At 35.5% G+C, this 27,263-nt stretch overlaps 1 protein-coding gene across 2 annotated transcripts in view; it reads right to left on the reverse strand.

Moving 5' to 3' along the window:
- The window catches only part of LOC149550537 (SCY1-like protein 2 A), a 95,284-nt gene that overhangs the window by 20,307 nt on the left and 47,714 nt on the right, over positions 1-27,263 (reverse strand). The gene's annotated exons all lie outside the window — the stretch shown is intronic.

Below are 27,263 nucleotides of genomic sequence, written 5' to 3' on the forward strand. Positions count from 1 at the left end.
ACCGAAATACTCTATAAGTTGGAGATCAAATTTGGACAAGAGGAGGTTACCCTAGAGGTAGTAGATAGGAATTTGTTCAAAGACACCTATATCAAATGTGGAGATGAGTGTAGAGCATTTGAGTGCACACATGATGATTCAAGCAAAAAGACTTGCAGCTACAACAAAAATGCATTTATGGAGAAAGAATCACCTGAATCTGATAATCAACTACAAGATGGAGAAGCCCTGATGATTAGAAGAACATTATGCAATGAGAAACTTGATCAAGAAGTTGCAGGAAAAGTTTGTAAAAAGCCAGATGTAAAGTTTGTAAAAGAACCTGATGAGGAAAGTTTGTAAAGAACCTCATGAGGAAAAGTTTGTAAAAAGCCAGATGTAAAGTTACAGGAAAATGTTACAAGATCATCAATGACAGTGGGAGTTCAGATAATCTAGCATTAGAGGAATTGGTTACCAAGTTGCAGTTAACAAGGATGAAAAATCCAAAGCCATATCAAATTGCATGGACAAGGGATGATCATAAGGCACTGGTAAGTGAGCAATGTGTTGTGCAATTTAAGATTGGATACTATCATGCTGTAGTTCTTTGTGATATTATAATGATGGATTGTTGTCATACCTTGTTGGATAGACCTTGACAGTGTGATAGAAAAGCTATCCATGATGGTAGATTGTATAGATATACTATAGTAGCTAATGGGATAAAAACAAGTATAGTTACATTTGATTGGAGATCCTAAGAATGAAAATTGTACCATAGTGAGGATTTGTTTGGTTTGGATGGTACAAGGAAAGTGCATGTTATGCATTGATTCCAAAGAAACTTGATTGGGTGTGACAAAGGGACATCCTGAGGAAATAACAGAGTTACTAGCAAAATTTCAAGACATCATCATAGATAATGTGCCAAATGGATTACCTTCTATTAAAGGTATCAATCATTGTATGAATCTAGTTCCAAAAAAATGTTTACCAAACAAAGCACCACACCAGATGACGCCAACAAAGAATGAGGAATTGAATAGGCAAGTGTGAGAATTGTTGAGGAAAGGTCTGATCTGAGAAAGTTTAAATCCTTGTGTAGAACCTGTAGCATTAACACGTAAGAAGAATGGAGAATAGTGAATGTGTACTGATTCAAGATCACAATGAGGTATAGATGTATTTTGCCTGGAATGGATGACATAATGGATTTGTTGAATAAATAGTAGCTTCGATCAAATATAAGAATGATGATTGATTTGATTCTGTATATATATGCGTGTGGGTGTGTATGACAGTTCAATGTATGCATTGACATACATACATTCATATTTCTTGTATTCACTAGAATCACTATTTCATATGTTTTGGAAATCAATATCATTCTTGTATCAAACTGAACTCTATATATGCATGATCATTTTGAAGATAGATTAGCATCTATATCAGATCGAAACAGATCCAAGTATATCGTAATCTGCATTAGCAGATTCTACTCTTCATTATTGGCTCTTCCCTTTCCAAGATCATGTAATGATCAAATGCATTAATATTGATCAAGTCATGATATAGATCGAGTAATGATCAAAGAATGATTAATCCCTTATTGCAGATTGGTGACTTATCAAACATATTGGTCAAGTAATTACCATATCTATTCCCGATTAGGATCCAAGTTACCTGGATAAAAATTTTGTTAAAGCATGTAGCTTCGGTCTGAAATTAACTGTGATCAGCATATATATATATATATTATTGATGCATGTGAATCAATGCACAGTTGAAACCAATGATCATATATATATTTACTGAGATCATTTAAGGCATGATCGAAACTTATTCTGATTCCTTTGATATTTATATCACTACCGATCTTTAATTTATATCGGGCTGCAGATCATAATGTTTGGTAATACATTGTTAGACTTGTGTTAAGTCTGCAACAAATCGGGCATGATTAGTTAACACCGAACAAGTGTGAGGATGAATGTCCAGGTCTCTGAATCATGTCTCCATTTGAAGACATGACCATTCACCCCCACACCCTTCCACGGGATATGTATACTTGATCTGCCCGAATAAACAAGGCATCGAAATCAATTAATGCTAGCACATCAAAGGATCGAAGGACATTTCAAGTTCAAGAATATTATATTATCTCTATTATCTCTATACTAACTTCTACAAATTCTGGAGCAAATCTATCCTTTGTCAACAGTGTTCATTCTTGCAATAAAATTGTGCATCAGCAAGCCATGAATTTGAAATCTAGTAAGAAACTTTACATGGTATTAGAGTCTTGTTAAAGAGAGATCTCATTAAGTTTAAGAGATCAGATTTCACATTAAATTGCAGTCTCTCATTTCTCTGCAAGATGATAAATATGTTAAGATTCAAACACCACCTTACAAGCGCTAATAACTTGGAATCCTGAAAACTTTGTATAACAATGTTATTAAAAGAAAACAAATCGGAATATTTTGTAAGAGAAGAAAAAGGAGAACCTAAAGATGATCCAAAGAAAACTGAAATGATAGAAAATAATAAGAAAGCCATGAAGATAATCGTGGATGCAGTTCGAGATCACATAGTGCCAATTGTGGCAAACCATGCTATAGTATATCGCATGTTTAAAGCTCTTGAAAATGCATTCAGAGTAAATAACACTGGCAAAAAACTTGCCCTTAAAAGACAAATGAATAATATCATTATGAATAAAGGAGAAATAGTGAATGCCTTCTTCATGAGAATCACAAAATTGGGAGATCAATTATCTTTTGTTAATTATGAGATTGACAAACAAGAGTTATTGCTAATAGCGTTAGGAGGACTACCAAATTTTTGAGGTCTTTTGTACAAGGTATAAGTGCAAGATCTAAAATCCCTAAACTACATCGATTGAGATCTGATTGCCTTCAAGAAGAATTGAGATTAATGATTAAAGGAAAACATAAAACCTTAGATAAAGACATTCAAGTTCTTAACACCAACTCTCATAAGAAGGGAAAGAAGAACAACAAAAGGAAAAGAAACTTTCATGGAAAAGGACAGTCAAAACAGATGAAAGACTTGTCCAAAACTCAATGTTTCAAATGTGATCAATATGGGCATTATGCACTAAATTGTCCTGAACAATCTAAACTTCAAGCGTCATTTGCCAAAATTGATAAATCAAATGAAGATTGTGAATCTGAGAAGGATGCCTTCTCTAGTCACATATCAACCAAAGCCAACACTTGGATAATTGATAGTGGATCTTCAAGACACATCACTGGATAACAGGATAACCTAGAAAGCGTGCAAATTGAAAAGAATGAAGAAGTTACAATTGGTGATGATTCTGCACATTTCGTAAAGGAATTGGGACTTGCACCATCAAATTGAAATCCGGAAATTCTATTCAGCTTTCTGGAGTTCTTTATGTACCAGGTATTAAAAGGAATTTAATATCTATATCTACACTTGAAGATGATGGTTATAGAATTGCATTCATGGAAGGTAAGTTACTAGCATGGCCTAAGAATTCAACTATAAAGAAGGCCCTAACAATAGGAGTACGACAAGGACTACTATATGAGCTTTGCACTAAGAAAAATCTTGCACTTGTTCATGAGTCTTCAGATTCAAATGAAATATGGCATAGAAGATTAGGTCATATCAACTTCTATGCTCTAACATCTATAGAGAAGTTGATAACTGGAATGCCTAAACTAAGTCATATTCACAATGAAACCTGCAAAGGTTGTGCCATAGAGAAAAACACTAAAAAGTCATTTCCTCATAGTTTGAGCAAAATTAAAGATGTGTTAGAAGTTAGAACTAGTGCAGTCTGACTTATGTGGACCCATATCTACACCATCCATAGGAGGGTTCTTGTACTATGTGATATTTGTTGATGATTTTTCAAGGAAGACATGAATATACTTCCTTAAGTGCAAAGAAATCTGTAAAGATTCTTTCTAAGTTTAAAGAATTCAAAACTATCACTAAAAAGTCCTCAAAAAAGAAAATTAATATTCTAAGAACAGACAATGGGAAAGAATACACTTCTGAAATATTTAAAGAATTCTGCAAACTTGCTGGGATTAAAATTTTGTTACTGAAAGGAAAAACAAAACTATTGTAGAAGCTGCTAGCGCTATGATTTTCGATCAAAACTTGAGCATGTCATTTTGGGCTGAAGCATCTAATACAGAAATCTATATTCAGAATAGATGTCCTCACTCATATTTGAACAACAAAACTACTGAAGAAGCATTTTCGGGAAAGAAACCTAACATTAGTCATCTAAGGATATTTGGATGTCCTGTGTATGTTCATGTACCTAAAGAGAAAAGGACAAAGTTAGAACCTATTGGAAGAAAAGGAATTCTTATTGGTTTTAGTGAAAGAGTAAAAGGACACAGAATCTATATACCTGGACAAAAACAATTAGAACTCAGCAGAGATGTCATCTTTGAAGAAGATATTGCCTGGACAGAAACAATTAGAACTCAGCAGAGATGTCATCTATGAAGAAGATATTGTTTTTAAAAGAGCCAAAACTTCAAATGAACTAGATTCAGATGATTTATCTTGTTCCCGATAAGAGACTCCTGCTCCTGAGATTCAAAGGGAGTACCCTGAGGAGACGTCAAATAAACTGAGATTTTTCCTGGAACTCAAGAAGAGAGTCCTAGTAATTCTAGAAGGCCACTTTGGGCAAGAGGAGATCAATTTGCAGCACCTTTAGGGACTTTCAGAGAAAGCAAAAGACCTTGAGAATTAACATACAATGCATTCATGTGTGAGAGTCCAAATCCTGAACCTTCAAATGCTTCAGAAGCACTTAAACATCAAGCTTGGAAAGATGCAATGTTAGAAGAATATTAGTCAATATTAAAAAATGATGTTTGGGATATAGTTCCAAGACCTAAAGGAAAATCTGTTGTTTCTTCCAAATGGCTCTTCAAAGTTAAGTATGCTGCAGATGGTAGCATTGAAAAACATATAGCTCGTTTTGTGGCTAGAGGATTTTCTCAAAAGGAAGGAATCGACTTTGAAGAAACTTTTGCACCAGTGGCCAAGTATACCTCAATTAGAGCTGTACTAGCCATTGCAGTAGCCAGAGGTTGGAAAATCCTTCAAATGGATGTAAAAAATCATTTTCTAAATGGAACAATTGAGGAAGAAGTATACTTGGAACAACCAAAAGGATTTGTGATTCATGATGCTACCTCTTATGTATGTAAATCGAAGAGGGCTCTATGGACTCAAATAGGCTCCTCGAGCCTGGTATGAAAGGATTGATAAATACCTTTCAAGTCTTGGATTCACCAAGAATGTTGCTGATCCAAATCTTTACTTTAAGGTATCTAAAGGTGATATGTTGATTCTAATTCTTTATGTTGACGACCTTCTGAAAATAAGGGAAGAACGTCTCAATAATCAGTGTAAGAAAGATTTGGCTTTTGAATTTGAAATGAAGAACTTAAGAATTCTTCATTACTTCCTTGGTTTGAAAGTTCGTCATAAGTCCGAGAATATCTTCTTGCATCAAAAGAAGTATATTGTTGATATTTTGAAAAGATTTGGAATGTGGGACTGTCGACCTATGTCGACACCTATGGAAACCAACTTACACAAGCTAAAGGAAGCAAGTGTTGAATCCAAACTAGTTGATCCCACTTTATACAGACAGATAATTGGGTCTCTGACGTATCTCGTAAATACTCGACTAGATATCTACTATGCTGTGAATTCATTAAATCAGTTCAAGTGTGAACCTCGTGAAATTCATCTTGTTGCTTTGAAGCATATATTAAGGTATCTCCAAGGCACTATTGGGTATGAACTTAAATATGAGAATAGAAGCTTGGAGTTACAAGGATATAATGATTTTGATTGGGCCAAAAGTGTAAAAGATCGCAAGAGCACATTAGGATGTTGTTTCAGCTTAAGATCAATCATGATCTCTTGGATCTGCAAAAAGCAAGCTTCAATTGCTCAGATTTCTACTGAGGCAGAGTATATTGCAGCAGCAATGGGAGCTAGAGAAGTAGTGTGGCTTCGGAAGTTGCTTTCTAACTTATTCTGTGAGCTTATGAAACCTACCACTATTCACTGTGATAACCAAAGTTGTATCAAGTTATCTATGAACTGGATATTTCCTAATATATCCAAGCATATAGAAATTCATTACCACTACGTAAGAGACATGGTGGAAAGAAGAGTTATTCAATTGGAATATATTAATACAGGTGATCAAACAACTGACATTCTCACCAAGGCTCTTCCTAAAGTGAAGGTTGATCATTTCAGAAAGAAACTTAATATGGTTGAAATGTAAGTTTAAGAGATTGAGTCTCAACTTTGTAAATTTGTATTATTTTAATAAAGATGTTTAAAGTGTAAACTCTTTTGTCATGTGTGTGACTCTATGACTTATGGGCCTACCCTATGTACATTATTAAAATGTGACAATCTTCGTAATGAAATGTTGATTCTAATAATATAAGGTGACTACTTTCTAGTTATTAGATTACTATCATGATGAATATCATGTGACTTGATAATTGTTGAAGATCAATATGTTGAAACTCATGGTGAATATTATGTGACATAATATCTATAGATATACCATGAACTTTTATGGTAGATATCATGAGACTTGATATCTGTGTACACACCATAACTGGAAAGAATATCATGAGACTTGATTTTCTTAAATATATCTAGATGATATCATTTTAAATTAGCAGAACTTACATACATGCACTTTGTCTTCCCTAGCTAAGAGGGAGTGATAAAGCATGTAGCTTCGGTCTGACATTAATTGTGATCAGCATATATACATATGTATATATGTACAAATGTATGATGCACATACTATTATATATATATATATATATATATATATATATATATATATATATATATATATATATATATATATATATATATATATATATATATATATATATATATATTTTATTGTTGTAAGTGAATCAATGCATAGTTGAAACCAATGATCATATATATATATATATATATATATATATATATATATATATATGAGGTCATTTAAGGCATGATCGAAACTTATTCTGATTCCTTTGATATTTAGATCACTATTGATCTTTACTTTACATCAGGCTGCAGATCAAAGTGTTTAGTAATACATTGTTAGACTTGTGTTAAGTTTGCAACAAATCGGGCATGATTAGTTAACACCGAACAGGTGTGAGGATGAATGTCCAGGTCTCTGAATCATGTCTCCATTTGAAGACATGACCATTCACCCCCACACCCTTCCACGAGATATGTACACTTGATCCACCCAAATAAACAAGGCATCAAAATCAATTAATGCTAGCACATCAAAGGATCGAAGGACATTTCAAATTCAAAAAATATTATATTATCTCTATTATCTCTATACTAACTTCTACAGATTCTAGAGCAAATCTATCCTTTGTCAACAGTGTTAATACCTATAATAAAATTGTGCATCAACAAGCCACGAATTTGAAATCTGGTAAGAAACTTTACAAATTTGTTTATATTTAAAGAGGCATGTCATGAGTGGACATGGCTCCACTTTGTTTGTGGAGACATGTCTCCTCATGACATGACTCTTAATTTAATATTTACATCTAAACCGATCAGGCAAGAAGAGTATCAAAATCAATTAATGCTCTGACCTTCGAAATTCAATCTCTGCCTTCCTTATTCATAAATCTAACTTTGACAAGATTGTTTGAGTGGAGGAAAGTATTTTATCAAGATTAATTTGAAGAGTGGTTATCATCAAATCAAAACTAGAGGAGATGAGTGGAAGATTGTATTTAAGACTAATGTAGGTTTGTATGAATGGTTGGTTATGCCTTTTAATTTGACTAACACCCCTAGTACTTCTATGAGGTTGATGAATGAGATATTAAAGAAATCCTTGGGTATATTTGTGATTGTATACCGCGATGATATTATGATTTTCAATAAGAGGAAAGAAGAATATTTGTCGTACCTGAGACAAGTGTTACAGAGATTGAAGGAAGAAAAGTTGTTGACCAAAATCAAGAAATGTTATTTTATGAAGGAAGAGGTAGTATATCTGGGATTTAGCTGAAGGTCTTAAGATGGATCCTGAAAAGGTTAAGGTAATTTTGGATTGTCCTACACCAGAGAATGTTGGAGAAGTTAGATCATTTCATGGATTAGCTAGTTTTTACCAAAAGTTTATCAGGAATTTGAGTTCAGTTTGTAACCGTATGATATAGACTATGAGAGGAGATCAGTGCTGATCAAAGTTTTGAGTTATTGAAGGAGAAAGTGGTTGAGCAACCAATTTTGGCTTTACTAGATTTCAATAAGGTATTTCAAATGGATTGTGATGCAAGTGGGAATGCAGTTGGAGTTGTGCTAAGTCAATAAGGTAGACCTGTTGCTTTTTATAGAAGTTAAATGATGCCAAGAGGAATTCATGTTGTATATTAATCTAAGATACTGATTCATTTTGAATGGGCTAGGCTTCTGCATCCGATGCAGACGAATTCTGGATGCGTCTAGTAGCCTTGCGAAAGCTGGCCAGAAGCCAACCCCAAGCTCTCTGGCTTCCAAACACATTCGAGAGCCTGCAGTTGGCTCCCAGCCAGCTTCCACAGGGCTTCTGGACGCATTTGGGAGCATTCACGGGCCCAGCGACCAAAAATGCAAAAATAAAAATAACAAACTAAACAAACACTTAAGTTTCCCATTCAACACATGTTGTAATTGCATTTTTTAGGTTTTCTTTTGCTATGAAACCCTAAAACGACCCAAAGGTGAATAGAGAAGCATTCACAACTCATTTTGGAACTTTGTTTGCACCTGCAACCACTTCTCATTTGGTCTCTAGTTTGCATTGTCATTGTGAAGCCAAGTTTAGCATTTTCGAAGAGGATCGATCAAAGAGGGAGAGATAACTTTCTCAAAAGAGTTTAAATCAATCAAGGTAAGTGATCAATCCCATTCCTGAGTGTTTTGATGAATTTTTTAGAGTTCTTGAAGATTTTTTAGAAGTTTTTTTTCAAAAGAAATATTTGAAAGATATGTAGAAGCAAGTTTGGGTATCTATTTTAGTAGTTTATTCTCACTTCTTTCCACTTGTATGCATGATGTTCATAATTGTTAGGACCTAATTAAAATTTATTTATTTTCTTATAGAATAGGTTGCAAAAAACTAGGCAAGAATGGATACAGATGGTAGTGCTAGTCAAAGTTCAATGGGGGGCCAAGGAGGGGAAGGGACGGATAATTTCAAAGCTAATATAGGTTTTCCTTTGTGGAGACATACAACACGGATATCACAAGTTGCAAGAGGTGGCTCATACTATTGGAAGTACAATTATTGTCAAAGTAACAAAAGAAAACCTTTCAATAGCTCATATTCCCAAGTGAAGCTTCCTGCTGGCAAAAGATTTGGAATGTGCAAAGGGAAAAATGGTACTGGGATGACTAGTGTAGAAATACTTTCATTTGTAAGAGAACAAGAAGCTGCTAATGCATGGATCAATAAATCAAAAAAAAGCTACTATTAAGGTCCATCCTCAAAGAGCAAGCTGCATGCACCCACTTAACCAATTGCATCCTCCCAACACCCATTCTTGCAAGTACATGTGCTAGGAGAGGATGAGGAAGAAGTGGGAATTTCAACCCGCAAAAGAGGCCCATTGCACACCGCATTTAAAATGGAGGCAAGAAACCGCACTGATGAAGCTATTGCACATTGCCTCTATGCGAATGAGCTTCCTTTCAACTTGGTGAGATCGCCATATTGGAAGGAAATGTTGGCAGGAATCAAAGAATCACCAGCTGACTACACAAGCCCAGGGTATGAAAAGGTGCATACGACTCTACTACAACAAGAGAAGACACATATAGAGAAAGACCTTCAACCAATCAAAAAACTTGAAAAACTTCGAGTCTAACTATTGTGTCAAATGGTTGGAAGGATACAAGAAACCGGCCACTGATTAATGTGATTGCAGTTTTCCCCAAAGGGGCAATGTTTTTTAAGGCTATTGATTGTGAGGGGCGAGTGAAAGATTCCAAATTCATTTCTAGAATTCTCATCGAGGCCATCGAGATGGTGGATAGTGAGAATGTGGTACAGGTGGTCACAGACAATGCCAAAAATTGCAAGGGTGCGGGTGCTTTAGTTGAGAGTTGGTATGAACATAATTTTTGGATCCCATGCACTGTTCACTCCCTTAACTTGATCATGCAGAGGATTGGCACTCAAATAGATTGGGTGAAAAAAATATACCAAGAGGGGGAGGGCATACAGATGTTTGTGACCAACCACCACATGTCACAATCCATTTTTAAAACATAGCCCAAATTGGAGTTGATGAAGGTAAATTGATTTTTTAAAATTACTAAGTTTCATGAATTGTAATTTAGTTAAAAATTAAAATTTATAATTATATTGTCAATTGACATATTGTTAACTTGCTTAGACCCATTTTGCATCTCATACAATTGTTATGAGACGACTCCTCGAGGTAAAAGTTGCATTGCACCAAATGGTCATCAGCAATCAATGGGGCATATAGAAGATCTCAAATTCAGAAAGAGCACAAAGGATCAGGGATTTGATCTTCAATGAGAGTTGGTGAGCTCATGTGGCATATGTATTAGATTTCACATAGCCCATCATGACTATGCTTCATTTTACTGATACAGATACACCTTGCTTGGGGGATGTGTATGATGGCATGGGCACCATGGTTGAGAAGGTAAAACATTCTATACAAGCACATGAGAGTGACCCCACACAATGCAAAGCCTTATGCAAACAAATGCAAGCAATTATCCACCATTGCTGGAATAAGATGACTACCCCATTGCACCTCCTTGCATATGCCTTATCTCCTAGGTACTATACTGAGGAGGTAGTTGGTATGTCGAGTAGAGTTGCACCATTTGTGGATGAGGAGGTTGTTGAGGGGTACCATAAAGCTCTTACAAAACTCTTCCCACTAGAAGAAATGCATGAAAAGGTGAGGGAAGAATTTGGGCTGTTTGCTTCGAGGTTAAGGCATTCTCCATTTGCACTTAAGGACCAAAATAGAATGGGAGCTGAAGAGTTTGGGCTGTTTGCTTCAGGGTTAAGGCATTCTCCATTTGCACTAAAGGACCAAAATAGAATGGGAGCTATCACATGGTGGTACATGTATGGTCAACCTTTCAAGCATCTTCAACCTCTTGCAATCAAGGTCCTATCACAAGTAAGTTTTTTATTTTGTTTTGTAAATTTGTTTTAAACTTTTATGTTTACACTTGCATTCTAGAATTTAGTGTTTGACACATTCTTTAAAATTAATTTGCTTTTCATTTGTATGTTTTGTGACTACTATCTAGGTTGCTAGTTCTTTTGTTGCTGAAAGGAATTGGAGTACATACTCCTTTATCCATTTAGTGAAACGCAACCGGTTGGGCTCCAAGAAAGCTGAGGACTTGGTCTTTGTCCACACAACTTGTGTCTTTTGTCATGTAAGAATGATCATTAAAAGGAAGGAGCAACAAAGCTTGGACCCTAATTTTGGATTATGAAGGTATCCCTTTTTGCTGTAGAAAATGTCATAAGACTGGTCACATTGTTGCACGCTGTGCTGCTGCGAAGACTAATCCAAGCGACCACCTTCCTGGTGGTCAGTGGCCTCTTCTGAACACTATATGATGGTTAAGTCCAGTGATGTGCCTCTGGATTCAGCGGTTGTATCTGCGGATGTCTCCTCCGCTGATGATCTTTCGGAGCTGGTGTTAGAAGGGGTTCTTGTTCCTTCTCCTGCCCCAGTACTGGATGTTCCTCCTAGTCCTGTTGGGGGTCAGGACCCTTTACCCTCTCCTGCCCCTACCCGTGTCCTTCCTCCCGGTTCTGTGGGGGGCCAGTTGGCAACGGGCTCTTCTAGGATGAGTGTTGGTGTTTCGGATTCCCCTGGGCTTCATTGTTCAGTTTCTTCAAGGGATTGGATTGCTGAGGCAACTAAGGTGGAGGATGGTTGGACTGCGGTAAAAAGAAAGAACACTAGACCATCTACTCCTCCTTTAGAAATGAACCTCCGATCGTGCAAGGGAGGCTCTAAATCAAAGGGAAAATCATGATATATCTGGCTCTACCCCCATGCTGGATCTTTACTTTTGGTTGGTGATAGGCTTTTTGTCACCTTGGTTACCCTATGTTCGGGGGTGACTAGTTCTGCCTTTGTTTGTTGTATCTTTGCTTCTGAACTTATTGAAAATCTTTAGACTTGTACTAGGTTTCAGGCACCCTTCAAAATCTGTTTATCTTAATCAAAAACAAAGCTTTGGGATGTAGCCCCAGAGTGTGCAGATTTGGATGCAACACTTCATGATCTTATTACAGTCAAAGACAGTGATGATGATAGCATAGCACGTGGTGCATCAAGCATAAGTGGAAACATGTTTGGTTCAAATGATCTTTCAGTAGTTGGAGATGATGATTAGAATGTGGATTTTCTTGTGAATCCCTATGATTCAGAGTCAGACTCTAATGCAAGTTGATTGAATCTCCAATGATTCAATCATTAAAATTTAACTATTTTTATTTTGTTGGAATCTTGAACATGACCTATTTGAACTTATTGTCTAAGACTAAACTCTAATGTTGGACAAGCACATATTGACATATCATATGAATTATGAAATATCTTGAATTTTGATAAAGGGTCAAATATCATAGATTCATAGTCATACTATCAAATGATTTGTTTTTGTATTTTTCTTGCATTTCTTTGCATATATTATTTATATTATATAATTTATTTATATATATATATTTCCTCCTACATCTCGTATCCGCTTCCGGAATCCACTTCGAAATCCGCATCTGAATCGGTAACTTAGCTATTAATCATAAAGCATTACAATATTTGAGTATTCAAGAAAGTTAAATCAAAAACACGTGAAAAGGGGTTGAGTTCTTTTACAGTTATACTTTTGTGTTGAAACAACAAAGCGGATAGTCAATAGAGTAGTTGATGCATTGAGTAGAAGGAATTTGCTAACAAAAATGAGGATAGAAGTGCTAGGGTTTGATGAATTGAAAACGTTGTATGAAACAAATCCTAATTTTGTAGATGCATGGAAAGCTTGTAAGGAATCGGTGACACTTGACCAAAGCAAATGGTAGGATTATTTTATTCAAGATGGCATGTTGTTCAAAGGAGTTCAAGTATGTATACCTAGAGGATCAATGAGGGATAATCTGATCAAGGAAAACTATATTGGTATTATCGGCCACAGATTTACAAGAATGTCAAGAAATTTGTTCAAAATTGAAGAATTTGTCAAGTTGCTATAGAAAGTAACCAAAATATGTGATTATATACACCATTGTCTGTAATGGGTAAACCTCGGGAATATATTAGCATGGATTTTGTTTTGGGATTATTAAAGACACAAAGAGGTAATGATTCTATATTTGTGGCAGTGGATATTCTCTAAAATGTCACATTTTATTCCTTGTAAGAAGACATTTGATGCAGTACATGTAGAAGATTTTTTCTTTAACAAGATTGTAAGATTGCATGGATTACCAAGGAGTATGGTTTCAATAGAGTAAATTTATAGGTTATTTTTGGAGGACAAATTGGAGGAAGTTGAATACTAATTTGAAGTTTAGTTCTACTTTTTATTCACAAACTAATGGACAAACAAAGGTGGTGAATAGGAGTTTAGGTAATTTGTTGAGGAGTTTGATTGGAGATAGTCTGGTAATTGGGATTTGATTTTGGCACAGGCAAAGTTCTCATATAACAATTCAGTGAATAAGAGCACAGGGAAAACACCAATTGAAGCAGTTACTAGCATGAGTCCTAAGGGAAAACTAGAGTTAAAGGATCTTAAGCTAAAGAATAAAAGTAGTGTTGAAGCAGATAAATTTGTGAAATAAACGCGGACATTGCATAAAGAGGTTAAGAATCATTTGTAAAGTATGAATTAGAAGTATAGAAAGGTTGATAGAACTAACAGGCATAAGGATTTCTAGTAGATGAGGAAGTTTGGACCTTATAGGATTCTGAAAGAGAATTGATTTCAGAAATGCTTATGAAGTTGTGTAACCTAAGGATATGAATATTTCACCTATATTCAATATTTCAAATTTATAAGAGTATCATGAGGCTAAAGGAAGCTCGGATGATGAAGCAAATGTCAAGCAGCAGTACCCTAAGAAGCATTGGATAGTATAGAGAAGGTATTGAAGACCAAAGTTGGAAGGAGTACAAGAGGTAAGGAATATAAAGAGTGTCTGATCAAGTGGAAGGACAAAATAATGGAGAATTCTTCATTGATTTCTTAGGATTAGTTGGAACTTTTGGATTCTTCTCAGACATTTAAGGAGAGAGACCTACTTCCTTATCAACCCTTAAGTGTCTAATGCAGGAGCATTTTGGGCTCAGAGCAGTCATTAAATTATTTTGTGTTTAGTTTTCTAGTTTTGCCTGTCTTTTCCAATTTATTGATCATTTATGCAGCCCTTGTTTTGTTTGAGTTAGCACTTGCAATGTTTGAAGTATAATCTAGACTTACCAAAAATATTTTGTGTTCAGTTTTGCCTGATTTTTCCAGTTTGTTGATCATTTCAGCGATCCTTTTTTTTTCAAGTTAGCACTTGCAATGTTCGGAGCATGATCTAGACCTACTCTAGTTCTTATTCCTAGGTTCACAGCTTGTTTTGTTCTTTGTTGCTCGAGTTGTGATTCGTTCCTTCTCAGGTAGCATGTTCTTGCCAATTTTTATGACTGTTGTTGGATTGCAATTCTACAATGGAAATATATGATCATAGATCTTCAGTGGCACATTCAACAATGTGCTTGGATCATGTGAGGTCATAAATCTGGAATCACAAGCTTTCAAATGTGTTATGTCACTCATACCTTATGATTTGGGACCAGACCTGTTTTGTTGTAATATGTTTCCGTTTCCTAGAGACTGTTTTGAATCTTGAGGCCGACCTAAGTGTTGCAATGCGTATATATTGTAATATAGTGTATCTTAAGGGGTATGAGTTCCTCGATAAGGAATTTAGTTCTCTAGAAGTTGATCTAAGGTCTCTACCAAAAGATTGCAAGCAAGTAGGCATGTATGAGCATGACATGTAAGACGGCCAATTGTGAACCTTTCTACATCTAATTTTATGTGAATGAATGGTAATCTCACTTGGATCTCTCCAAATACTTATTGTTTCCGTTGTGTTCACTCTAGTTGCATGATTGGACTGATTATAGACTACTAGCAGTAAATCTCCGAAGCACACATCTCATACCTTTCTTGCATGTCTTGTTGGAGCAGAGTGCCAGAAGCTATAATTCTTATCTAAATCAACCGAAGGTTAGTACAAGGTGGTAAGAGACAAATTGGCCACTGGGAGACTTGAGATCACATTTGTGAACCTAGTTGTGGAGTGGAGATCTTGTATTATCATTACTAAATTATCATCAAGTTGACCTGCTAATTTAGATATTACATCACCGTTGTCAATAAACAACTAGAAACAAGTTAGATACATTCACTCTCCTCATTAACAAATTCGCAATTAATTATCCCTCAAACTATGAAACCTCAAACAGACCTGAGTTATTCTAGTTACTTCTCTGAATCTATTCTACCCTCCTAATCATCTAGCATTCTTGCCACACTTCACATTGCCTAAACAAAAACTACTACCCTATATATATACAAGATCGCTAGCCTCAAGTCGGCTTATCCGATAATTAGTTTCCAAGACAAAGGAAAGGTATTGCAAACATATAGGTTAGGACCCAAATTATAAGAAAAACCCCAAATGAATACATTGCACCATGCGAACACGCAAGAGGGTCGCTCAAACTTATTACAACATTGAATAGTGCGCCATTACACATTGCATGTCATGAATCTTCATTGCAAGTTCCAACTTGCCACTCTAACCATTAGAATAGGAAATCCAACAAATGACCAAGCCAATCTTAAGATAACTTCATTTGGAAACATCAGAAAGAGATATGAAGCTAGACATAAGATCTCCATGATGCATAGACCATGCCATAAGGATCGCATAAGAAAATGAAACAATTGGATCGATCACGTGTTAAAACAAGAAAACTATCCAAATGAACAAATAGACAAACCAAAAGGAAAATATTTTTGGGTAATGCAAGATTGCCAACGACCCAATGATGCTCTTGCATCAGACACTCCTAGTGAATAGAAGATGTTCCATAAAAGGAATCTATGAATATCTTGCAAAGTTTCTACTAAATCCTTATCTCTTAATCAGACTTTCTGCAAAGTTTAATTCAATCTTATATACTGAGAATGATCTTCTAAGTAGTATGAATATTGATGAAATTAGCGCTTATTATAATGCAGATACAATACTGAATATTTAACCTTTTATTGTGATAGAGAATCTCAGATATAAATTGCAAGATATAAAATTCTTATAGGAGCAGACTGTTGTAACTATGTGTCCTATAATTTGCATTTACAACCTACTTATATATCCTTTCTAAAGGGTATGTCCCTCAAGGGACATAACCCTTCCTAACTTGGCACCTATAGGATATATATATATATATCATTAAATACCAACATTAGAGAAGTATTATTATTAAGAGGAAGTACGGTCTATACTGTCAGACCTGTAGGTTTATCTTGGTTAATATTCTTAACACTCCCTCTTAACTTGATAATCCTACAGAGAGATTATATCTAGCAACACCAATACAAATGAATAAGCAAGAATTAATACTCTATATCTGCCTATCTCTTCTTAGTATGTGGTATCATAGAACACATGATACAAAGTCATATTACTAAACCTGTGATATGACAAATCACTGCCACTAGTGATATCATACAAGAGATAAATCTGAAGAGTAATCTCTTCATTTATCCAAGTTATGATTTCATAGAAACTGGTATTTCCATATCACAACATGATCCTAAGTTTTAAGATCTACCAGAATGCAGGATAAACTCGGAGAATACTAAGATTCTTCCTTTATCCAATTTGTGACCCATGAACATAGCAATGTCAACATCACAATATGATCTTGAACTCATCTAGATCTTATAGTAGAACTCTACTATTTAGCACATTATCTAAGAGATCGTCACCTCTCATAATGCTTTATACAAGTGTTCATTATTTTCAAAGATCGTCACCTCTTACAATAATGAATACAAATGGTGGAGCCCATAACAATCAATAGCCTGACAAAATAAAATTATTTTATTAATAATCAAGGGAGTACAAATGGATTACAACTCAACCATACCAAGTCTCCTCTTGAAGTGTTCTAGCTTCACTCTAGATAGAGGTTTGGTGAGTATGTCTGTTGTCTGATCTGCAGTGCAAATGTATTCCAATTTTACAGAATTCCTGTCTACCATATCTCTTACATAATGGTAAGGAATTTCAATATGCTTGGACCTATCATGGAAAACTGAATTCACTGAGAGCTTGATGGAACTCTGATTATCACAATTAATAATTGTGGGATTCATAGCTTGCCCAAATAATCCCACAAGTAACTTCCTCAGCCATACTGCTTCTCAGGAGGCCATCACTGCTGCAATGTATTTGTCTTCTATGGAACTTTGTGCTACTGAAGATTGCTTTCTACATATCCAAGATATCATTGTTGATACCAAACTGAAACAGCATCCTGAAGTACTTTTCCTATCTTTAACACTTCCACCCCAATCTGAATCAGTGAATCCATGTAATTCTAAAGCAACTTTCTCATATTTGAGTCCGAGATTAAGAGTGCCTTGTAAGTATCCCATAATGTGTTTAACTGTGACTAGGTGAATCTCCTTCAGTTCATACATAAACTGACTTAAGGCATTAACTGCATAGCAAATATTTGGTCTTGTATTTACTAAGTACATAAGAGACCCAATCATCTGTCTGTAGAGTAGAATCTATGGAAGGTGATTCTGCAGCTGCTTCCTTAAGTTTATGTAGATTAGTCTCCATTGGAGAAGACATAGGTTTGCAATTCCACATTCCAAATTTCTTTAAAATATCTGATGTATACTTCCCTTGATTTAGTATGGTACTGTCGGAATTCTGCCGTACTTCCAGTCCTAGGAAGTAATGAAGGAATCCCAAATCTTTCATCTCAATTCTCTAGTTAGATCTTTCTTGCACTGATCTATGAGATGATCATCACCTGTTATTTGTAGATCATCAACATACAGTATCAGAATTACCATATGATCTTTATCTCTTTTATAATATAAATTTGGATCATCTTCAATCTTGGAGAATCCTAAACTGGCGAGATACTTATCAACTCTTTCGTACCAGACCCTGGGAGCTTGTTTAAGCCCATAGAGAGCTTTCTTGAGCCTGCAAACAAAAGCGTTAGGATCATGAGTTTCAAATCCTTCAGGTTGCTCCAAATATACTTCTTCTAAAATCTTTCCATTTAGGAATGTTGTTTTCACATCCATCTGATGTACTTTCCATCCCTTTGATGCGGCAATTGTGAACACTGCTCTTACAAAGGTATATCTAGCAACAGAAGCAAAGGTTTCTTCATAATCAATCCCTTCTTTCTGAGAAAATCCTCTGGCTACAAATCTGGCTTTATACTTCTCAATACTACTGTCAGTAGCATGCTTTATTTTAAATATCCACTTGGAAGAAACAACAGATTTTCCTTTAGGTCTTGGAACAATTTCACAAACATCATTTTTCATGATAGATTGGTATTATTTTGTCATAGCTTCTTTCCAAGCTGTATGTTTAATAGCATCAGAGGGATTGGTTGGCTCTGTTTTGGATAAATCACTTATGTTAGCTATATAACCAGAGAATGTTTTAGGTCTTTTGCTTTCTCTGACTGTTCCGGAAGGTGCATCAAAGTCTTGAGTTGCTTCAACTGTTTTTAATGGCCCAAAGTGGTCTTTTCTTTGAATTTTCTTCAAGGTTCATATTTTGAATTTCATCTTCAATTTCTTCAAAGTTCTACCTCTGGGACCCAGATTCACTATTTCTTTCAGAACTAGATAAAGGAGAAGGTTCATCAGAACTTATGGCTCTTTTGAATGCAAGATCTTCTTCAAAGATTAAATCTCTGCTAAGTTCAATAGTTTTCTATCTAGGTATGAAGATCCTATATGCTTTAGAAGTTTCACTATACCCTACAAAAATACCTTTCCTCCCAGAGGGTTCTAACTTGGTTCTCTTTTCTTTTGGAACATGGATATATAGAGGACATCCAAAAATTCTAAGATGACTTTTATTGGGTTTTACTTTATTAAATACTTCTTCAGGTGTTTTATCTTTAAGATAAGAGTGAGGACTTTTGTTTTGAATATATACAGCAATACAAGAGGCTTCTGCACAAAGATAATATTCTAGGTTTTGGTCAAAAATCATAGCCCTAGCAGCTTCTATAATTGTCCTATTCTTTCTTTTTGTTTTGCTCTGGGTTATAAGGAACAATGTACTCTCTCTTAATCCCTAACTCTTTACAAAACCTTTTGAACAAGTCTGAAGTATATTCTCCTCCGTTATCAGTTCTAAGGGCTTTAATTTTATGTCCTAAAAAAATTTCAGTTAATGCTTTGAATTCTTTAAATCTTTGTAGGATTTCTTCTAATTCCTTGCATTTTAAAAAGTAAATCCATGTTTTCCTAGAGAAGTCATCTATGAACAAGATATAATACCAGAATCCTCCAAGAGAAGGAACAAACATAGGTCCACATAAATCTTAATGAATTAATTCTAGTACATTATTTGTTTTCCTAGTACTATCATGAAAGGGACTTCTGGTGCTTTTATGCAAAGCACACCCTTTGCAAATACTAGGGTGGTCTTTATTTAATGTGGGTAATCCAATAAACCATCTTTTCCATAGTTGATAAAGTTTTAAAATTTAGATGCCCTAATCCTATGTGTCATATTTCATTTGAATCTTCAGCTTCGTGCACTAGGGCTTGAATGGATCGACTAGATTCTGTATTCAATTCATACAAATGTCCCTTTCTTTGACCAATTAACTTTACTTTCTTGATGGAAGAGTTCTTAGCCCAAGTTACTTTGCCATCCACAAATGCAACATTGTGTCCATCATCTTCAAGTGTTGTAACTGAGATTAGGTTTCTTTTAATCCCTGGTACATAGAGTACACCTTTAAGAAGAAGAGTATTTCCTGATTTTAGTTTCAAAGTACAATTTCCAATTCCTTCAACGGAGTATGCTAAGTTATCACCAATGGTAACTTCACCGTTAACCTTCTCTGATAAAGAATTTAGAGTTTCTTTGTATCCCATTATATGTCTAGAAGATCCACTATCAATTACCCATGCTTTATTTGAAATTTTATTTGATAGAGAGGAATACAAAATACGGTTCTCAGGATCATAAGTATCTTCTTCTCTGATGACATTTGTACAATTTGCCTATTGTTTGGAATTTTCAGGACAATTAGATCTATAGTGTCCAAATTTTTCACATTTGAAACTCTTTATTTTAGATAGATCTTTCTCCGACTTTCCATTCTTTTGATTTCCCTTTTTCTTCTTGAAATGCTTCTTCTTGCCTTTATAGGAGTTTGTATTAAGAATGTGAAGTTCTTCATCTTCTACTTTTGGTTTCCCTCCTTTCTTTAGTTTTCTAGATTCCTCTTGAAGACGATCATTCTTGAGTCTATTAAAGTCCGGGAGCTGATCTCTGGCACTTATTCCTTATGCCAATGTCTCCCATGAATCTAGCAATCTATCTATAGCCATAAGTGTTAATTCTGTGTCACTAATGATGGTTCCTATGCTTGATAGTTCATCTCTAATGTCGGCAACTCTTAAGAAGTAAGAACTTATCGATTCTCCTTTCTTTATCTAAATGTGATTCAGTTGCCTTTTTAGTGCAAGAACCCTAGTTGCATTGTTTACTTCATAGGCATTTCGTAATGCATTCATCATATCAAAGGCAGTTTGATGTTTTGTAAGCGTAGGTACAATATCATTTTTAACTCCATCCAAGATGATTTGAATAGCTTTTCTATTTCCTCTGCGCTCGATAGATTTGTGAGGTTCAACTGGGGGTTGTTTGGATGCTCCATTAATGAATTGTTTTACATTGTTCTCTTCAAGAATCATCATGATTCTGAACTTCCAGGCTTCAAAGTGCTCTTTCCCATCAAACCTGTCCTCGGGTCTGATTGTGTAAGCCATGGAAAATAGAAGATTGTTGCTTGATGTGTACAAAGTCTGATTACTGAAATTTAGCAAAGCCTAGGTTCAATTACGAGAGCTCTGATACCATGTAAAGTTTCTGCTAAATCCTTATCTCTTAATCAGACTTTTAATCCAGTCTTATATGCTGAGAATGATCTTCTAAGTAGTATGAATATTGATGAAATTAGTGCTTATTATAATGTAAATACAATACTGAATATTTAACCTTTTATTGTGATAGAGAATCTCAGATATAAATTGCAGGATATAAAATGCCTATAGGAGCATACTGCTGTAACTGTGTCCTATAATCTGCATTTACAACCTACTTGTATATCCTTTCTAAAGGGTATGTCCCTCAAGGGACATAACCCTTCCTCACTTGGCACCTGTAGGAGAGATATATATATCATTAAATGCCAACATTAGAGATATATTATTATTAAGAGGAAGTACGGTCTGTACTGTTAGACCTGTAGGTTTATCTTGGTTAATATTCTTAACATATCTTACGGAATCGGAATATAAATCCCGTGCTCATTCTTTGCCCACATGTCTTCCCCATCAAAAGAACAATGGCTGCTCTAACTCTGCACACAACCCATCATACTATTGTTGATGCAAGTGTTCACCAAAACTCTTACAAGATAACATCCATCAGCAGGTATCTTATTGCTACTGCTTCAATAACCTTTACCATGATTTTCCAACCTATACCAATTGCTATTGTTAGAAACAATGTATGTTGTTTGACTCCACCTTTGACATCGAACACATCAAACATCAATCCATTCACAAGGCTCTGTTGCTCACCGAATACCACTATTCCTCTGGTAACCTATTATAACACCATCCAATTGTCACCAGTCTTCAAGTTCACTAGTTCATGTTCATCCATCAAATCCTTCATCAACTGTACAACCTCAAAATCCTTTTCAGCTACTTGTTACAAATCCATCACCTTCTTATCCAAAATGGTCTGATCTCCTAAGGTGTAAGCTTTCTTCGTAGTTGAGTTTTTAGCTTTCATTCCATCCTCCTTCAAAGAAAGTAAAGTAGATCTTCAATAATTCTTTGATCAGAGAAACAACACTCATTTTTGCCAATAATATTTCTTATTATCCACATCATATAATATTTCATCCCAGTGTGGCCCCATGTTGAAACTAACCCAATGCTTTATTTTGCTTCTACCATATGATTATCCCAAATCCAACTTATCACATAAAGACAAGGATCTATGAGTCTTCTCAATCCCAACTTCCATACAATTTCTTTGGATACAAGATTATATGCATTTCCACCATCCATTATCACTTTGCAACATTTGCCACCAGACTTCCAAATAGTTTGGAACAACTCTCTTCTTTGCATAGGCTCTGGTTCCTTCTTACTTAACATGACTCTTATGAACATTAGAGATTCTGCCATCTCACATGCAGCTTCTCTTTCAATAAGTTCATCTTTCTCTATTTGTTTCTCATGTGTCACTAGGTTTTGTTTTCCTTTGCTAGTATCTAGTGAATATTAGAATTCTCTATGTCCAACATTCCCACATTTGAAACAAGTGCCTTTGCAATCTCCATTGTTTCTATTCCTTCCATGAATTTGGTAATCAGGTTCTTCTTCAATCATAGGTTTATCTCTGCCTTCATCAATGACTGGTTTATCCCTAGCCCTAGGGGTAGCTTATCTTATCTTCAAGTTATTTTTTGCCTTCAGAGCATATTGATAAGCATCCGCAACTGTATTAATCCTCAACATACTCATCTTGAATGTTAAGCTCTCAAACCATTGAAATAGCTAGCCACCTCTTCCTTGGATGATTCTCAATGTCTGGATCTGACTGTCATCTTGTTGAACTCCTCGGTATACTCTTTAACTATCAGATCTTTCTGCTTCAGATTTTGTAATCTCTTAAACACTTCCAGTTCATAATCCTCCAATATGAACTTGGTCTTAAATCTAGAAACCATAATTCTCCATTCTTTCCACCATAAGGCAGCATGACCCTTTGACTTAGTTTGTGGATCTTTAACATTTTCAAGCTCAAAGTAATCCTCTAGTTCATTAATCCAATCTATCTATTCCTTTGGATATAATGGATTAGAAAAGCATGTAACATCAAGAATATGACTCTTACCCGTTTGTGCCATCAACAATCTTTCCTCCTTGGCATGAATATAAACTTCAACTGTCCCAAGATCCTCAGCAGTTTCCTCAAATTCATCTTCAATCTCAATTGTTTCTCCTAGCCCCAGCCAAAGCATTATAAATCTTAGTTCTTATCCCATTTCTGAAATCCTCCATCATTTGCTCTAGTCTTCTAGGATTCATTCTTCTCCGTGGCATGTTTACCAAGATGCCAATCTTCAATTTCTCAGGTTCGACGATCTGATTATGAGTGTCAATTTCCCTAATCTGCTCCGGCAATCTGCCTCAAGCAAATAGGTCTGTCTGTTAATCAAGAAACTATCAACTTTGCCAACCAACCCACCCTCCTTGTCCAACTCCTACACTTGTAGGTCAGATGCAATCTTCTGCCACCCCACAACCAAGTTCACAAGTGTGATCTCCAATCTCCCAGCAGCTAATCCATACCTTGCCACCCTCCACTAGCCTTCAGTGATGTAGACCGGAACCTCAGCTTCTGCCACTCCACAACAAGACATGCAAGAAGGGTATCAGATCTGTCCTTTGGGGATTGGCTGCTAGTAGTCTATAATCTTCTAGACTACAATTAGAAGCATCAATGAGAAGTGTCTCACATCACTCTGCTAGTAGTCTTTAATCAGAACATCAAGTCAAAAAAATTGATCGCTCATTAATTACTAATTCTAATTAGTTTTGAAAAAGATCTTGATTACATGTCCCAAGGAAATCAAGTTTCTGTTTGGGATTGTCTACCCTATGACTTTCTAATACAACAACAAAAAAATGTATATAACCAGATTTAGAAAATAAGAAAAGATGTGTTTAACTTTTCCAAAATAATGTAAGTGTTGAGCTTTTAAAGTTGAGTTGCCAATATGCTACAATAGATGATCAGAATCTGGAATATAGTCTGAGGTATATAATTTGGAACCTATAAAAAAACTGTCATAAACTTTTCTAATGCAGATAGAATGGTGTCACACATTGTGGTCCAGGAAAAGATTTTGCCATAGAGTTCCCTCATGATGTCACAGGCTAGCCTTTTGTCAATGAGACCACCTGAGCAATGTGCTAGTGTCTTCCATACCTAGCAAAGGCTTCTGCTGACAAGCACAGAGATGCCTGTTGTAGGATAGAGAAAATAACTTGAATTTCCTCACAAGCAGTCGAACCCCTAAAGTGTTTTAACTCAAAGATCCAGACACATAATGCAATCCCTAGGATGAAGATGCTTTGAATTGCTAAAATGGGAAAAAAATACACTTTCTAGTGCTGATTCTATTACTGACTTTATAAGACTCTTTTTAGTGATGATTCCACTACTGACTGCATTAATAAATGCTGGATTTAAGAGTTAGATGATAAATAATGGCACAATATTTTTTAGGTATAGCATTCTTAAGCTCAAAAAGGCTTGTGTAAAGCCAAGCCTTGCTGCAGAGATAGCCATATAAAGTGAATTCCTCTGATGCTGTGATTTGTAAGTTTAAAAACTATACAGGAACCCCCAGTAAGACATCTTAATGTTTTCTGCTAAGGAAATCTGGGAAATTCTGTATGCTGTTTTGAATAACTGGGGGATGACGGGGTAATTAATTGGAAAGAATTACTCACTGGAACTGTGAATAATTTGGATAAATTATATAATTTATTTTGACTTTGCTCTACTGAAGTTTTATGGATTATATGGAAAGCAAGAAATGAGGAAAAGTTTAAAGGCCTAAAAATGACATGCGGTCTACAAAAAGACTCATGGTTTTTCAATGTATCTATGCAGGTTACTTTAACAATAGAGGTGGCTAAAGTCAAGTCCTTAAAGCTGGCTGCTAAGGGAACACACAATGGAGCTTAAAAGAATAAAAAGCTATTTGTGGATAAATGTGGCCATTCGATAAAGCAGAGAATACTCCTGTCCTACAGGGTTAACTAAACTTCCAACTTAAGTACAACGATCAAATTCCAGTAGAGATGCTGAGGAAAGACCTGGGAACATAGAGCCAAGCAAACTTCCAAGTTAATCAGGGTAAGGATTTTACTATGGAGGTGGTGAGGTCAAGCGATGAGGCCTTTGAGATCATCCCACCGTTGGATCAAAATGGGACCGATGAGTACAGTGACAGCAGAAAAGAAAAATATCATTCTTAGAATTTTAATTTAGGACAGCCCAGATGTAATTGCCCAATACCAAACTTCCCAAATTTCATATGCGTTAATTGACCCCCAATGATTCGTACAGCTAGACAACAGACGATAAAGTCAATTAAATAAGGACTATAGTTGTAAGAGACATAACCAAGGAAACTTGTAATCCCAACTTTAATAAATTTCTGCTAATGCGCTCCAACTCAGAATTCACAGATTAAATAGTTTGTTCTCAGATTCAAAACAATAATCAAGTAATAATCTGCAGAGGTGACAAGACTCATGCACACAGCAGAGAGTTTCAGAACTGATACAAAAATAATAATAATGGATTATTTTGAGCAGCAAATTTATACTGGGTCAGACCTGTAACAGATCTAATCTTGATCCATTATATCGAACAATATTAATGGGAAATGGACGAGAAGAATATCATATCACAAGGGAATTAAGTGCACCTGGCATTTAAAATTAACAATACACAGCAGATAAGTACCATTTATATCTGGACAAGACTGATTGATGATGCATAGTTATTATGTCTGTTTAGAATAGCATAATAAATATTGTCTATATATGCTTATTACTGATTAGGATATGCTGTCGATAACTGATTATCACATTTACAGTATATGTGCAACATATTGAACTCTTTATATGTACTGATTGATTCTCAAGGAATATCTTCTAGGCACAGCACCTCATGGCATATGACCAAGGAGTCCTATGAAACAAAAGGGGTACAAAGGATATTGCATTTAGGCTTAGAAAAGATGGGATTCAGGGAACCCTATTGTGGTTGCGGAAATGAGGGATTACAAACAGAAGAACAGTGATAGGGTCAGCTTCTAAGCATGCCACCTCATGGTATATGGCTAGAGAGTCCCATGGGGCCAAAAGGGGTCAGCCTTTGGGATTAGGAAGGATGGACTTTCTGGGTAACTCGTCATGGATACTCATGACCTCTGCCTTGCCAAACAGATGCATAAGGATGTTCAATCATTGGACATATGATAAAAGTGGCAAGGTTGAAAAAGATGGTGATAGGAAATGTCAGTAGATAACCTCCCCCGAGCTCCATATGGATGGCATGGACCACATGAGGCCAAGAGGGATGGTAAATCCACTCTTGGGCTAAGATAGATGGTCTCTAGGGCACCCTATCAAGTCGTCCTATCTTATCTCTTCTACGTTTGAGTCATCTTAAAATTGATTTAACCAATCAAGTAATTCGATTTACATTTCCAACATATGCTTATTTCTAAGTTCTAACTAAAGAAATCTATTTATGAGTTATGATTAGAATTCATAAATAATTCCTAACATGCTTGCAGGATCTCAATCAAAGGGAAAAGTATCTCCAAACCCTACCTGTTCAGGTAAAGAAAAAAATTGTAACTTAGGGCAAAATTTGGGTGGTTATAATTCGGAGACATTACACACTATATAATGTACAGTTTAAGACGTTTTTAGTGGATTATCTTCAGGTCTTGTAGCATGATATTCTGACCCTCAGTGGTCTGTCCCTGAGAAACTTGTTATATGATGTATCCTTCTTATAAACTATCTCTAATACAAATAGAATGCAATACGACTAATTGATTTGACATTAAGCAACTGATTAAATGGAATGAAATAAATAAATTTCATCAACTGATTTACTGCATCTAAATACAATATTTTCCTGTAATGTTCAGAATTTATGCTTATAGAAAATCAATACTTTCAGTGGAAACATAAGTCTTTCGGCTTTCTAGAAAAAC

This window comes from Cupressus sempervirens, chromosome 7 (genome assembly GCF_028749045.1).
Source record: "Cupressus sempervirens isolate cs-2001-9-10 chromosome 7, ASM2874904v1, whole genome shotgun sequence".
In the NCBI taxonomy this organism is placed as follows: Eukaryota; Viridiplantae; Streptophyta; class Pinopsida; order Cupressales; family Cupressaceae; genus Cupressus; species Cupressus sempervirens.